Raw genomic sequence first — 16,308 nt, forward strand, 5'->3', positions numbered from 1 at the left:
GTCAGATTCTAGTTTTTCTAGTGTATTTTCCAGGTGCCTTATTAAGTCTTGGCTTTTAAATCTTGCTGCTTCCTTTATGGCATGTATGAAATTTTTTCCCACATTTCTGGAGATCTGCTCACTCCTTCAAGAAATTTGAAAATTCTTTCATATTTTCATCAACACTGTCAAATTTCCCTTTTTAACTGATGCTTTATTTCAGCATTGATTTCCATTGGTATTGGCAGTTTTTTTCTGGCACTTCTCCCAACACAGACATTGCTATAACTTTGGAGTCATCATCTTTCAAGGACATAGCTGAGCTTGCAGGGTGGGATGCTCCCTGTGCTTCCTATTTCACTGACAGCAGTGCCAGGCTTGGCCTTCTCTTAGAGGGAGGATGAATTGTGGATTCTCCAAAATGTTTCATTTGGCTTTCCTCCCAACAGCCAACTCCTCTGCTTTATCGGTCATCATTTCAGGGCTGGTCTTGGGCAGTCCCAGGAGTCCATCTGCCAAAAGAAGTTTTTAAATAAAAAATAAATAAATAAAATAGTCTGAAAAAATAAATTTAAAATGGTATTTGGTTTTAAAAGAATGTTGTAACTGTTATAGTGTATTGAGAAAATGAGGATTAACTCAACAGAAGAAAATTCAGGAAATTTCTCTACTCAGAACCATGGTTAAAATGTTGATAATAATTCTCACAGATTAAAAAAAAATCACAGAAGCTCAAAAGTAAATATATACCTTTGCAATAGCTTTCGAGAGGTATAATTGACATAAAATAAACTGCAGATACTTAAAATGTACAACTTGATAGAGTTGGATGTAGGTATATATCTGTGAAATCATTGCTAAAATCCAGATAATAAACATTTCATCACCTCTCAAAGTTCCCTCATGTTCTTTTATATTTTATAATCACCCTCCTGCCACTTTCTGCCCCACATTATCCCAGGCATCCATCGATCTGCTTTTCCTCACTATGTAGGTTAGTTTGCATTTTCTAGAATTTCATATAAACGATTGGTGTGAATTCCCTTTTCGCATGGTTTCTTTTGCTCAGCACGGTGGTTTTGCGATCTACCCATGTTGTAGTGTGTATGAATAGTTTTTGTTGTTGCATAGTTCTTCCATTGTGTAGATATACCACAATTGGTTTAACCTTTTCCCATCTCATGAACATTTTGCTTGTTTACAGTTTTTGGCTGTTGAAACAAAGCTGTTATGAACATTTCTCTCCAAGCCTTTGTATGGCTGTATATGCTTTTTTTCTTAGGTGAACACTTTATATGGAATGGCTGGACCATATGGTTAAGCATATGTTTAACTTTTTAAGAAACTTCAAATTGTTTTTCCAAATGGTTGTACCATTTTACATTTCCATCAGCACTATGTGAGACTTCAAATTCCTTTACATCCTTACAACCACTGGTACTGTCACTTATTTCTTGTTAATTTAAAACTTAAAATTTAGCCATTCTGGTAGATGTATACTGGCATTTCTTTGTATTTTTAATTTGAATTCCTGTCATAGTTAATGATGCTGAGTACATTTTCTCATACTTCTTTGCCAGCCATGTATCTTGGGTGAAGCGTCAAATCTTCTGCCCATTTTACATCCTGGGCCATTTCTCTTCTTATGGTTATTTGATATCTTTTGGTTGATATCTGAGTCTCTGATCTTATTGCTGCTTATATTCAGGCCTTCTTTCTGTTATCAGCATATTACTTTCTCCGTATCACTTTCCTAGATTTCCTTGTGCAAGTCAGACTACATTCCTAGGTCAGTTTCCTCAGCTGTAAATTCCAGATCCTACTTATTTCCATTGGGTCACTGAAAGGATTCAATAAAATAATTATGCAGAGGATTTGTCACAGAGCTTGGCACAGAATAAGCACTCAGGATATTCTTTAATAGTTCTTATTGGATAGTTTCTATTTAATTATTCAAGACCATTTATTTTATATTATTCAGTAAGCAATAAATTATTATATATGGAAAACCTTATACAGCTTACACAGTATGCTTATATGCATTATACTATTATCATGTAGGGATAGTGAGGTCAAATTTCTTTTATAATATGGGCATATCAAACTTGTAGTTTGGTAGTAAGCTCTTTGGTCTCAAATGAGCTTCTTAAAGTGTACCGTAGATAGAGGTGGATGCCTAAGGTCTAGTTTCACTTAGTCTCTGCTAGCAGAATGCGATGGATATTCACCAAGAAATTTCCTACTCATTTTTGCTTTTCTCTATCCATCTTTGCTTTTATTTTCTCTAAACTTTTGCAACTCCTAAAACATAGTTCCCTAAAGAGAGGATCTGAAAATGATTCTTTAGTATTAAATGCCAACTGCTGCTACTAGTGTTTTAGTAGAAATGATGCTTTTCATATAAATGCTTATCCCCAAGGTAAAAAAAACCATAGCTATAAAACAAATGAAGGACGTGAAATGTAATGCAAAACAACATCATAAAACACAATACACACTGAATATTCCATGCTAATCTGTCAAAAATGTTTCCTGTTCCTTACAAAGTTTGTCATGTGTTTCACTAGATGTTGAAAATACAAGGATTTTTTTTTTTTTTTAAATTTAGGGACATTTTGATTTCCAGTGTTCATAGTAAACAATGTTATACCAAAAGTACAAACCTAGACCATGGCCCACCATTCTTCGCAAGCCATTTCTTTCTCAGTTTTTTTTTTTTTTTAAGATTTATTTATTTATTCACAGAGACAGAGAGAGAGACACACAGGCAGAGGGAGAAGCAGGCTTCATGCAGGGAACCTGATGTGGAACTCGATCGGGGGTCTCCGGGATCACGCCCAGGACTAAAGGCGGCGCTAAATTGCTGAGCCACCAGGGCTGTCTTCTTCCTCAGTTTTAATGGCTTCTTCTCTTCCTTGAACAGCCCTCTAAGCCTTGGAGATTCTCTGGTGCTCCCTTTACTTCTCCTTTGTCCTGTCCTCCCTTCTTTTACTTCTTCACGAAGTACATCTCATTTTTAGGTCCCATCAAATATGTTATTTTCTCTCTAAGGTCTTAGATAAGTTCATTTGGAATGAATCACTACTTTGTTGTTATTGTTGAAGACTTTGTTTATACTGAGAGTATATCATATCATGTTATAATTTCTTGTATATGGGCACATGCCTGTGTATACTTAAATGTGTGTTGGTGTGTGTGTGTCCTTACAGGCACAGCTTATCATCCTACTTATTTTTTTTTATTGAAGTATAGTTGACCCACTAGGTGTACACCATAGTGATTCCATAAGTCTCTAAGTTGTGCTATGCTCATCATAAGTGTAGCTGCTGTCTGTCACCATACAACCCTTACAATACCATTGACTATATTCCCTGTGATGTACCTTTCCTCCCTGTGACTTATTCATTCCATAATTGGGATCCTGGAGCTCCCACTCCCCTTCATGCATTTTGTCCATCCCCTCCCCCACTGGCAACCCATCTCATTTTTAAATTCCTAGTCCTATGCTTCTATCCCCCAGATAAATGGGGATAGGAAAATTTATTTCACATAGGGTATCAGCTTAGCCAAGTGCACATTTATAAGGTATACTAGGAGACGGCTTTGCTGTAAGTTATTTGAAAAGCTCTGTACTTTGCTGGTTTCAGACTTCTAAAAAATATTTATTTATTCATGAGAGACACAGAGGGAGAGAGGCAGAGATACAGGCAGAGGGAGAAGCAGGCTCCCTGCGGGGAGCCCTATGTGGGACTCCATCCCAGGACCCTGGGATCATGCCCTGAGCCAAAGGCAGAAGCTCAACCACTGAGCCACTCAGGCACACCTGTTTTCAGACTTAAAAGGAATAACAATATCCTCCATTTTATGCTTTATAGATTTATTGGATGAAGTATTTGTTTTCTATGTAAAAATGCTTTGCCAATTGGAAATTTAAGGACTATATGAAAATGGGTTGTAATCCAATGAATAATGTTTCGATATATGTAATATAGATCATGTTTTTATATTATTTTCTGTAGAGCATTTTATTTTAAATACAAGATATTTTTAGAATTTACCTACCTTGGAAAGTATATCAACAACATTTTCCATTTTTATGTTAATAGATGGGAGCAGTCATAAATAATAAGAAAAAGGAAAGTTGAAAAGTACTTCTACCCCTTTATACTTGTATTTGTGATGAAGACATTTTTTCTCCTTTTCTCATCTCTTTCTATTCTCTCTTTTACATTCAAACATAGTTAGTCATGGTTTAGCATTTCTTCATCTTTATTACTGATCCTGGCCCTTTCAAAATTTCTTGCTGTTAGAAGCCTGAAATGCGACAAAGCTAGAGTGAATAGAAGTCCATTGATCACTGCAATATGAATTATGGATTGTGCAACTGCTATTAATGGAGTATCTGAGGGGTTTTTTTTTCCCCTGAGGGTTTTATAAAGAGGAGTAAAGGATTTTGTCTTGAGAAAAGGAGATGTATTGCTATTCTGTATTTTATCACTAGGAAATCTCTCAAAATTCTAAAGGGAGTGCTTGGACTTAGTGCTGGAGCACTTTCTTTACTTCACTCTCAGATCCATTCAAAATGGGGAAACCTCCAGGTCACTTCATAAATGAGTCAGAATTGAACTCTCAAGCCTTCTGCCTCTAAAACTAGAAGAGGTCTAGTAAACTCTGTTTTATTAATTTTGCTTTTTTTTTTTTAAATCTGTGGTCAAAAGTGCAAGGTACGGTAACTCCTACTCTACCTTCAGGACATGTCTGGCGTGCCACAAATCATTAGACTCCTAAAACCGTACTAATGTTTTAGCCACTGGATTTCTAGTTATAATTCTTCTATTCCTTAGCAAGGCCAGTATTTCCCGTCTTGGGCCATGCTCAGATTTGAACCTAACTGTTGATATAGTGGTATAATGGGACGAATAGCATCCTATTAAAATTCTTGTCCACCAAGGATCTGTGCATAGGCCTTATTGGAAACAGGGTCTTTGCGGATATAACCAAGTTAAAATGAGATTGTCCTGGTTGAAGGTCTGTGTTGTTTCAGTTACTGGTGTCCTCATAAGAAGAGGAAAATTTATATAGATGCAGTCCACATGAGGGAAGTCTGTGTGAAGTTAGAGGCAGCTCAGGTTGCTCTCAGAATCTAGGACAAGGATTTGCAAGCTTTTTTTAGAGAAAGCCAGATCAATATTTAAGCTTGTGGGCCATAAGGTCCCTGTAGCATCTCTTCAACTTTGCTATTATAGTGTATTGCAAGCAGTCATAGACTATATGTAATGAGTAAGCATGGTTGTGTTTTAATAAGACTTTATTATAAAGCTAGTAGTGGATCAGTCTTGGCCCTAATTGTGAAGTTTGCTGACTCCTGCTCTAGGAGAGAGGAACTCTTTATATGCTGCCATGTAGTATTTCTGATACTCATTCCATTAGTCTGGTAATGAATCCTGTCAGTTTTCTTTTTTTTTTTTTCTCTTTTTTTTTCTTCTTTTTTTTTTCTTTCTTTTCTTTTTTCTTTTTTTTTTTTTCTTTCTTTCTTCTTCTTTCTTTCTTTCTTTTTTCTTTTCTTTTCTTTTCTCTTTTCTTTCTTCTCTTTCTCTTTCTCTTTCTCTTTCTCTTTCTCTTTCTCTTTCTCTTTCATCAGCAGTGCTCAGCCAACCCAAAGCAATTCCACATTTTCACCACAGCCCTCAATCAAGAAAGATCCTGCGCCAGTGAGGTTATCTCCTTCCACCTCTGTCTATCCCCAATTACACAGGTAGAAATTCTAGCAAGTGCAATGCTATGGCATCCTAGGAATCAGTGCTGTGGAAGGTGGGTGTCAGACATCTTTTGTTACTTGTCCAGCAAGTGATCTACTTCCTGAATCACATCTTAGATTTGCTTCTTAGGGACGTTTTCAATAAAAACTTTTATAGGTTGGATTTCTAAGCAAACTTTCAGAAAAGGTCTCATTTGCAAGTGATTTATCAAATGCTGTGGGGTGGGGGGGGGAGTAGTGGGGGGACAATGAAAGAGTGTGATTCAGTAAAATTCCATGCAGAGTAGGCTAGCTTCATGGGCTTGGGCAATCATGTAGCATCCCACACTGAGACAAGCCCTGGGCTTGGTTTAGTGCTCTGCCGATGATGTCTTGAAAGTCATAATAATCTTATTTTTGAACCTGTATTTTCTAAGTACAGTCTGGGGTCGGAGGCAGTGGAGTACGCACATGAGCAGACAAGTGCTTTTTGTGTATTTGTCATTCCTTGCCTCCCTGTGGGCATATAGTGTTCACAGCACTCCCAGAGCCTGAGCATGGGATTTTGGTGGAGCCGTAATGAATGTCAAGGCAGCGCCCCTGAATGCAAGTACAAAGTAAGTGTGTTGTATCTGTGACGAGGAAGCTAGGGTGCCTGCAGGCCTCAGAGCTGCCTTTTTCCTTTGAAACAGAATTTGCTTGGAATGCAGAAAGAAGTCCGTGGCATTCCCAGGGACATGAAGGACCAAAGAGACTCAGCAGATCTTCTCTTACTAGTGTTATACTTCCCTGTGTCAGGTGGTCATTTCTGCTGAAAGTGATGACATAGTAGAAAAAGGGGCAATGAAACAACCCATAGTTCACTTTCCTTTCAATCCTTCTTAATCAGTAACCAAAGACGGCATGTTGGTCGAATGTGTGCCCATCAAGAAATGAAATAAAAACAGTTCAGTCCCGGGACACCTTGGTGACTTAGCAGTTGAGCATCTACCTTCAGCTCAAGTCATGATCCTTGGGTCCTAGAATCTAGTCTTGCATCAGGCTCCCCGTGGGGAACCTGCTTCTCCCTCTGCCTGTGTCTCTGCCTCTCTCTGTGTGTCTCTCATAAATAAAGAAATAAAATCTTAAAAAAAAATTCAGTCCCTTTTGTGTAGCATTTCCACTGTTCTGGTAACAATGAAATATATGTGCATGGACAAGCTAAAACAAATGAATTCTATAATTTCAGTGATCCTTTATATAAGTTAATAGCTCATATTTATATTTAAATCAGTCATGGCATGAGCTAAACATGAACAGTGAAATCCAGGCTGATAATTTAAAATGTTAAGGTTTAATAAATAAATAAATAAATAAATAAATAAATAATAAAATGTTAAGGTTTTTTTCCCCCCTCTAAAATTACATTAAAACACCATGACAAGTCAGGAGACCACAGAAGAAAGTAAAATATTTTTTAAAAGGTTTTTATTTTATTTATTTTATTTTATTATTCATGAAAGACATAGAGAGAGAGGCATACACATAGGCAGAGGGAAAGCAAGTTCCCGTGGGGAGCCCGATGTGGGACTGGATCCCAGGACCCCAGGATCACAGTCTGAGCCAAAGGCAGATGCTCAACCACTGAGCCACCCAGGCGTCCTTCTCTTGGTACCTTTGATAGCATTTTTCCCCCTTCATTTTGATCTAGATGCACTAATCTTTTCACTTCACCATGGGGCCTGAATATGGGATAACTTGCACTGATCCCACAGGGGACTTCTGGAGCATGGACATACCTTGGAAATTGAGCTGGGGCAGGGAGCTGGGCTTTTATAGTTCTGCACCAGCCAGCCACAGCTCTCAGGGCTGCTCTGGGGAGATGTAATCACTCAGGCTCCCTGCTTGTCTGCATGTTCTGACAAAGCAGTTGCAGGACTGACCACCATGGTCCCAATAGTGTGACAGCTTCTCTTATAAGAAGAAACACACAGAAGGTGGGGGTGGGGTGGTGCCCAAATGGTGAAAGGCTTCCCAGGGAATCTTGGGCAAGATACCAACAACTCCTACCTGGTCATCTGGCCTAATGTCTTAACTGTGATCAGTGCAGGACCCAGGAGAAAATAGATGGCACACTTAAAAATCAGAATAATTCTAGATAGTTCAGTACTCCTGTGTAGCTGGTCTCAGGAGTGGTTCTCAGAACCGCAGGGAGAGTAAGCTATTCTTAGAACCACCTAGAAGGGTGCAATGACAGCTGGAAGGACATAGCAGGTCTCAGGGAACCTGGAAGGGAGGAGTCCAGGGGATTAAATACCTGGCCTCATTCTCTTCTTCCCTTGCCTCCCTTGCTAGTGCTCTGCATAGGTTGGACCTAACAGAAAGCCAGAAGCTAGGGAACTCATTGTTCTGGTGCATTCACACTGACCTCTGGGGAGGAGGACAAAGCCAGAAAAGTTAGATCTGTAGCAGCAGATGTAAGACATCGGAGGGCTTCATGCTCTTCCAGTGTCCTGTGCCTAGATTAGCCAAATGTAAATGTGATTAACTCATTCCCTTGCTTTAAACCTTGGAATAGTCCCACTTTAAACTACAGCCTTGTGAAATATATTCTCCCTTGCTTCCTGTGACTATTCTCATGACTTCTAGCACCCTATAGTCTCTCTAAACCCCCAATATGCTTCCGTCTTTATGAATTTTCCTTTAGAGCCTGGAACGTTCCATTTGTTCCTTTCCCACAGGCCTTTATGTGCCACATACACTACTTATAATGGTGTCCCACTCAGAACTACCCACAGGAGGTGTGGGCAGAGAGTTATCAAGCCCTTTACCTTTAGCATGAGACTATGACCACTGGTTAACTCTCTACCTCTGTTCACATGTGAGTATACATCCAGGCAATCTTGCTGGTAGAAAAATAATCCCTCACTGGCAAATTAACATTGATCTTCTCTGAGCATGGTAACTCTTGTCTCTGAGCTTGCCTTTGTTAGGGTTTTTGGAAACTGGAGTTGTTATGAAAGATATTGGTTCTTATGAACATGAAGCATTTTAGCTAGGGCATCTCTTCTACTCATTCTGTGGGGATCCTGAGAGGACACTTGATATCACCATGCCAGAAAACTGTGGCTTCTATCCAAAGTCTTTCGAGTGGCATGGTGCCAGGCTTATTGATATGAATGTTTAATGGAACTCAAGAAGACCCTTTGGTGGTTGCTACAATGAATATACAAGTTAATATGAATCTGTGTTTTGACAGCTCCTCTGGTGTGCCTGCTTTTCCCCAGCCCTGCAGTTGTCTACCACCCCTCTTTTTTGTATCTCTGTCAGCTCATTCACTTCCATTATTCTTTTGATCACACTTTACATGGTCCTTGGAGGCCTCTGGGGAGTCCCATACTCTTCTACTTACGCTGTCATGAGACAGAATTAGAGTGATTTATTTACTGTTTTATTCCACTAAGCTGAAAAATTCTTGTTGTCAGGGGAATGTCCATCCTTTTTACTCTTGTGTGTCTAGCACATAGATGGCACCTGATCCAATGCATGCAACAACACTGTTAATAAAGTGAATGAGGGGGACACACCTAGGTGGCTCAGTAGTTGAGCATCTGCCTTTGGCTCAGGGCATGATCCTGGGGTCCTGGGATCAGGCTCCTCGCAGGCTGCTTCTCCCTCTGCCTCTGTCTCTGCCTCTCTCTCTCTCTCTGTGTCTCTTATGAATAAATAAATAAAATCTTAAAAAAAATAAAGTGGGTGAGGGACTAAAATTCTCTCAAGTCCCCAAACTTTCTGGTTCTGAATAACACTTAAGCAACATTTTTAAGGGGAGTTGTGGTCAGTTTAATGGGTTGGTTGTTGTGTACTTGATGGCTTATTTTTCTCTATCTTTGCTACTAGTGGAGCCAGTAAACCAAATATATTAATTTTGAGCCTTATAGTCTTAAAGGTTGAATGAACAGTCATCTTGAATTCAATTGGATTTGATTTGATTCAATTCCAAATATATATTTGAGCACCTGATGCTGGATGAGTAGTAATCACATTGTACTGTGAAAGAGTAAAGGACACCTAGATTTTAGGGCCTGTGTGGATTCAAAATCAAGTGGAAGAGCCGCATTCCATCATAGAAGGTTGAATCCAATCACAAACCAAGTGTAGGAGGATCAGTGTCTGCCTTGTACAGAGGATAGATTTTTCTTAAAAGAAGTTGGGGGATGAGGGGGCACCTGGGTGGCTCAGTAGGATAAGTATCCCACCCTTGATTTCAGCTCATGGCATGGTCTCAGGATTCTGAGATGGGCCCCAAGTCGGGCTCTGTGCTCTGCGCTGAATGTGGAGCTTGCTTGGGATTCTCTCTCTCCCTGAGGAAAAAAGAGAAAATAAAAAAGGGGAAAGAAATTGGGCAATGAGGATTCTATGCAGAAAAAACATCATGGGAAGTTCCCAAATGCATTTATTTGGAGCAGAGAGACTGCAGGCAAAACTTCTTTGGCATTGATTGCAGTATGGACAATTGTCTCCTAGGAGAGAATTGATTTGAACAATGTCAAGGTTTTGAGTTTTCTTTCTAGTTCTAGAGGAATTAATGTTTGCCAATGTCCTTTCTTGCTGTAATGTGTTGTGGCTTGAAATCCTATGAAATAGTAAAGTGCATAAAATATACATGTGCTGACCTTTATATGTGCTAGCAGTAGCTATTTTAAGGGCTAGAACCTTGGAATGCTGCTTCCACCAAGGATGTGGTTTGCCATTGTTGCTCCAATTACATAACACAGGGTTCTTTCAGTTCATGGGACAGTGATTGGAGATTGCAAGTATGTTCTTTGTAATCTCTTCTGCTTGTTATATTTTATATTCTAGCTTTTTTTTTTATTCTAGATTTTGATATTAGTTCAGGAGTAAGTATGTTTGAGATTGTTCTTGTCTTTGTTAAAGAGGCTAAGACACTTCATAATTTATCTCAACATTTTGTGATAATGATTATTTAATTCTGCTATTTTAAACAATTCCATAATTTAGTGAAATAGCATTTAAATACAAGTTCTAAACCTTCTCCAGTAATCACAATGAAGAAAGGTAGAAGTCACTGAGTACTTGTGTATACTAAGCATGATACAAAGTATTCTGAGTATCCTGTCACTGAATTTTCACAAAAACTTGGGGCAGTAGGAATCAGTATACCCATTCTGATTGTTTGCAATTAGAGGATATATGAGCATTTATCTCCAGTTTCATGCAATTTGAATGGATCTAGGAAAATGTTTCTAATAATTCCATTTTCAATCAAAGTGGGAGGAATATCTTAGAAGTTAAATAATATAGCACTGCTGTCTTTAAAAAAACATATATATATGATATATATATATATATACAACACACATATTATTTATATTATTTATTTTACATGAGTAGGGGAGGAGCAGAGGGGGAGGGAAAGGGAAAGGGAGAGAATCCAAGCAAACTCCTCATTGAGCATGGAGCCCCATGCAGGGCTCGATCCCACAAAGTTGAGATCATGGTCTGAGCTGAAAATAAAAGTCAGTTGCTCAAGTGACTGAGCCACCCAGACACCCCTGGCACTGCTATCTTTGTTTGGTGGGGACTATAGTAGAGAATTTAGAACCAAAAAAGACCGCAGAGTTTGTAATTTCTCTTACTTCACAAATGAAGAAGCTGTATGCTGGAAGGTATTGGTACAGTTACAAATTTTGATAGCAACCTGCCTGCCTTAGGACAATGATCGTTTCAAGTATACTACACTCACCTAATACCTGATGTATTTTCCCTGTAAAATTAGTATATTAGAATATAGTAAAACCAAGAGATCCTAGTGTGTGCTTACTCAGTGACAAGGGAGGGATGGCTTTCCTTTGTATCCAAGTCAAACAATAAAATATTGCTTCTCAATAAAGAGTTGCTGATTATCATAATCTCCTCAACAGAAGCTTTGGATGGCTGTGTAGAATCTGTCACTGTAAGAAAGAGTAAAAGGGTCAAACAATTGTATTTTTCAGGTATTTATAAAAGTTAGTTCAATTTTTAGAATACTCAACCACTCAATTAACTTGGGTCTGCTAACACCAGTTAGTGACCACCATGTCTTGGAGTGTTATATTAATCTGGTGGCACTCTACATATGAATCCTGTTCTCAAGAATCTCATCAAAACAAAACAAAACAAAACAACCCTTCTTATGTCATCGTCTCACTTTAAGAAATTTATTGCATGGAGAAAATACAGTGCATAAAGAGTATGTAAAACTGTCTTCCTAGGAATATTGACAAATTATAGAAGAGTCAAACAATGGAATATCATACAGCTCTTTAATAGAATTAAGTAGTTCTCTTCATATTAATGTGATATGTCCAAGATATTTTCAATGAAGAAAGCAATGTGTGTATGTGTGTACACATTCCCATATTTGGAGGGAATAAGAGGACGTATATTAAAGTGTTTACACATACACATCAAACATCTGTATAAAAGTAGAAAAATGTCAGAAAAGATGGGCACTGAGCAATTAATTTTAACTTCTGACCAATTGGATCAATTGGGAGAGAGGAAGATGTGGATTTAGTTTTTTACACATCAGCTTTTTATACATTTTAAAGTAACGTGATTATGGTTGATTTTACTTGACTTCTGTTTCAGTATTTTTTAAACTAGAAAATAGAAAAGGAGGCTTTTGAAGAAGCCAGATAATCACAGAGAAGGGGAAATGTAAGTAAAGGAGACTTTCAATGAAGCAAGTGACTATAGCCTAGTCACATACCTGTCCATTGAAAGCAGCTGATGTGGTGCCACAGTGAGAGAAATGTGGGAGTGATCATAAAAATAACGGTTTTTTAAAGCTCTTGGGGCAAATTGAGATGGTGATGTAGATTAGGAAATATTAGTAGAAAATTAAGATAGAATAGGTTTCATAAAGATTAAAAACAAGTGCGCTTGTGGAAGGGAGAATGACAATTTGTGACCATCTGGAATATAGATTCTACATGATAGCCCCAGAATCTAGGGCTGTTATTTGGTCACAGGTATTGTGTTGGTTTTGATACTAAACCACATATTGTATTGTACATCTAAAACTCATATAACATTGTACGTCAACTAGATTTCAATAACAAAACTTTTTAAAAAGAAAAAAAGAAAAAAAAGAAAAGGAAAAAAAAGAAAAATGTTATTTATATTTTATCAACATATATACCAGCAATATTTTCTTTTAATCTTATTATTAATTTGGTCCACCTAAATATGACATGATATAATTAAGGGACTAAAAGTTTTACTTACATCTTTCTTTTCTGCGATAAAAATAATACAAATTTCAGTTCAATAACCTTTACAATAATTTGTTACCTTTGAGCATGAATAAATTTCTGTCCAAAAATTGGCAAAGAGTTTTAATAAATCAGTGTTTTGTGGTTCATTTAATTATAAGCCCAAGGCTAAGTTGTTTATTTATCTTCATAATATAGAAAAATGGTGTTATCAAACTTCTCACTCACTGAATTGATGACATGCACTCATGCATGCCTATTGGAAAAACACTAAAATAAATGAAATATGAAGATATTTTAGGATAGTGTATGCAGGACACTTGAGACTGCCCCTCTTCACCCAAGAATTGTTTCTGTAACTAGAAATTAGTCATTTCTACCTAAATGATTTAAAATTCTTCAAGAAGAAGGACAAGGCGAGTGGGGGAAGAAAAGAAATACAGAAAGAAAGCCCCTCCATCCTCCCTCATCCTCTCTCTTCGCTATTTCTTTCTTTCTTTTCTTTTTTTCTTTCTTTTTTCTTTCTTCTTTTTTCTTCTTTCTTCTTTCTTCTGTTTAAAATAGGATTTTATAGCTTTGCATTTAGTAAGTGCTTCTAAGGTACATGGCATTCACATCTTTGGTCCTTAGTCATAGTTCATATGTAATACAATTGAGAAAAATGATAATTGGGACAAGCATGATATGGGTAGTCTACCTTTCTTGCTTTCTCTAGTAAGAGTTCCTGGGGATAAAAATCAATCACAAAGATTGCTGGAATTTCATTGTTGTGGAATTTATATATTCACATTTTGAGATCTAAGATTCTACTGACTATTCTCCTAATCTCTGGATTGGCCTTTAAATCTCTTGGACCTTAATCTTCTCAGGTTAACTCTTTGGTTTATGGGGTGCTGTTCAGTTGGAATGTTTGCTGATGGCCTGTGTTGCTCCCCAATATATTCCAAATCCCACCATTTAGAAGACAATTGGCATAAAAAATTGTGCAGTTTGTGTTCTTTAGACAAGTGGGTTACAACTGAGCAGTGTAAAGGTGGCTGTGATCTTGCCTGTGCATCTTCCTTCTGTGTCCATTGAAGAAAGGGATGCTCATTGTATACTGGTACTGTTCATGTGCCAATCTGGTGCCACAAGGGTTGCCATGTTTTTAACTTGCACAAAGGCATTCCATGGCTTCACAACAACCCTGATCTGAAAGAATTTTAATTTTGACTCACCTTTTTATGATATTGAAATCAGATAGTGATTATGTCCTTGAACCTTAGGTCCAAAGGTCCAAATTTTAAAAGTTCAACTTCATTTCCCACCCAACTCTAAGTTGGGAACTTGTTTTCCTTATCTCTGAATCCTTGTGTGTTGGATATTGACTAGCACATTCAACAATAAATAGTTGCTGAATGAATGGAAGGATGGATGGATGGATGGATGGATGAATGAATGAATGAATGAAATAAATATTGATTCACTCAAAGTCATGGTAAATACTATTTTAAAAGGATAGAGATTTGGGTCATGAAAATACCACCTTTATAGGAGTGTCACCTGGATCACTGGAGTCAGTGGTAAATGTTTTGCTTTATTTCCTTAGATGTAAAGAAAAGGTTAGAAGAGTTTCTTTAGAAGTGCCATTGTTTGCTCCAATATTGCAGACATAAGTCCATATATACTTCTGTATACCAAGACACAAGTCTGGAGGTAGCTGACAATCTGTGATGGACTAGTAAATGGAATGTGACAGATCTTCTAGAACTGAATGAATCCTGGATGAACCATAGATTTTCCTGTGGGACTTAAAGACATCACTAAGAACCTGTCCTTTAAGATCATAGCATATTGGCAAATTTTATGTACTGAATTGTTTCACCCCACCCCCCAAATCTATATGTTGAGGTCTAACCCCCAATATGACTATATTTGGAGATAGGACCTTTTAGGAGATAATTAGGTAAGTTAGGTCATAAAGGGTTGGTGTACTGCACAGAGAAAAAGCCATGTGAGACACAGAGAGAAGATGGCTATCTATAAGCCAAGGAAAGAGCTCTCACCAGAAATCCACACTGCTGGCACCTCAATCTTAGATTTCTGCTCTCTAGAAGTCTGAGAAAATACATTTCAGTTGTTTACACCACCTAGTCTTTAGCATTTTGTTATGGCAGCCTGAGCAGACTAAAATAGCTAATAGTCCTTTGTTGCCATTAAGTTATGACTGTCACAAGAATTCTTTTGAGACTGAAACAAATAGTAATTGAAATGTGGACACGTCAAAGCCACGTAGGAGCATCAGAGAAGTAAGATATCAGAGTATATTAAAAGCTTTTTGATTCATGCATTTTTCTGAGTTTAGTTATGATACAAAATGGAGACAAATTAGGAGAGGAGGGAAAACCACTAAAAATATCAGTCATTTCTGGGTGAAATAACTAAATGCTATTTTATGTTAAGGGAGAGTAAGAGCTGAGTTGTATTGTTAGGGCAAGACACACAAGAGAGCACGATGGAAAAAAAATAAGGAGCTGGTAGTCCAAAGGAAGTTCACTTGGTACTGTTGTCTTTGGGTAATATCTGGTCCCGTATGTGAAAGTTGTTATTTTAGGGAGGAGCTGATAATAACTGCTAAACCACAAGGGCATCTTTTCAGTATGATACTCTTTCTCAAAACATACACCTTCTCATTGCCAGGGCAAGCTAAGCTGTGTTTATAAAGATCTTGAATAAGACTTTGTTACCACATTGAGAAAGCATATGAAGAGAAAAGGATAGCCATATTAAAGTCAAGTTTAAAGCTTATGAATTCAAATAATGGTTAAAAGGCCTATTTTCTAGTAGGAATTAAAATAAGGTTTGTGTTACTTTGTTGGTCTCAGATTTTTTTTTTTCTTTTGACCTGTGAAACAAACTGGAATTTTTTTTTTAAGATTTTATTTATTTATTCGTGAGAGACACACACACAGAGAGAGAGAGAGGCAGACACAGGCAGAGGGAGAAGCAGGTTCCATGCAGGGAGCCTGACGTGGGACTCGATCCCGGGACTGCAGGATCGTGTCCTGGGCCGAAGGCAGACGCTAAACCGCTGAGCCACCCAAGGATCCCCCAAACTTGAATTTTTTAATGAAAACTATTTCTTAGTACTCACTATTTCCTCTTATTTATTTTTTATTTTTTAAAAAGATTTTATTTTTGACAGAGCAATAGAGCAGAAGCAGGGGGAGGGGCAGAGGCAGGAGGGAGAAGCAGACTCCCTGCTGATCAGAGAGCCAGATTTAGGGCTTGGGGCTCGATCCCAGGACCCTGGGATCATGACCTGAGCTGAAGGCAGATGTTTTACTGATTGAG

The sequence above is a fragment of the Canis lupus genome, chromosome 11 (assembly GCF_011100685.1).
Source record: "Canis lupus familiaris isolate Mischka breed German Shepherd chromosome 11, alternate assembly UU_Cfam_GSD_1.0, whole genome shotgun sequence".
NCBI classification, from domain to species: domain Eukaryota; kingdom Metazoa; phylum Chordata; class Mammalia; order Carnivora; family Canidae; genus Canis; species Canis lupus.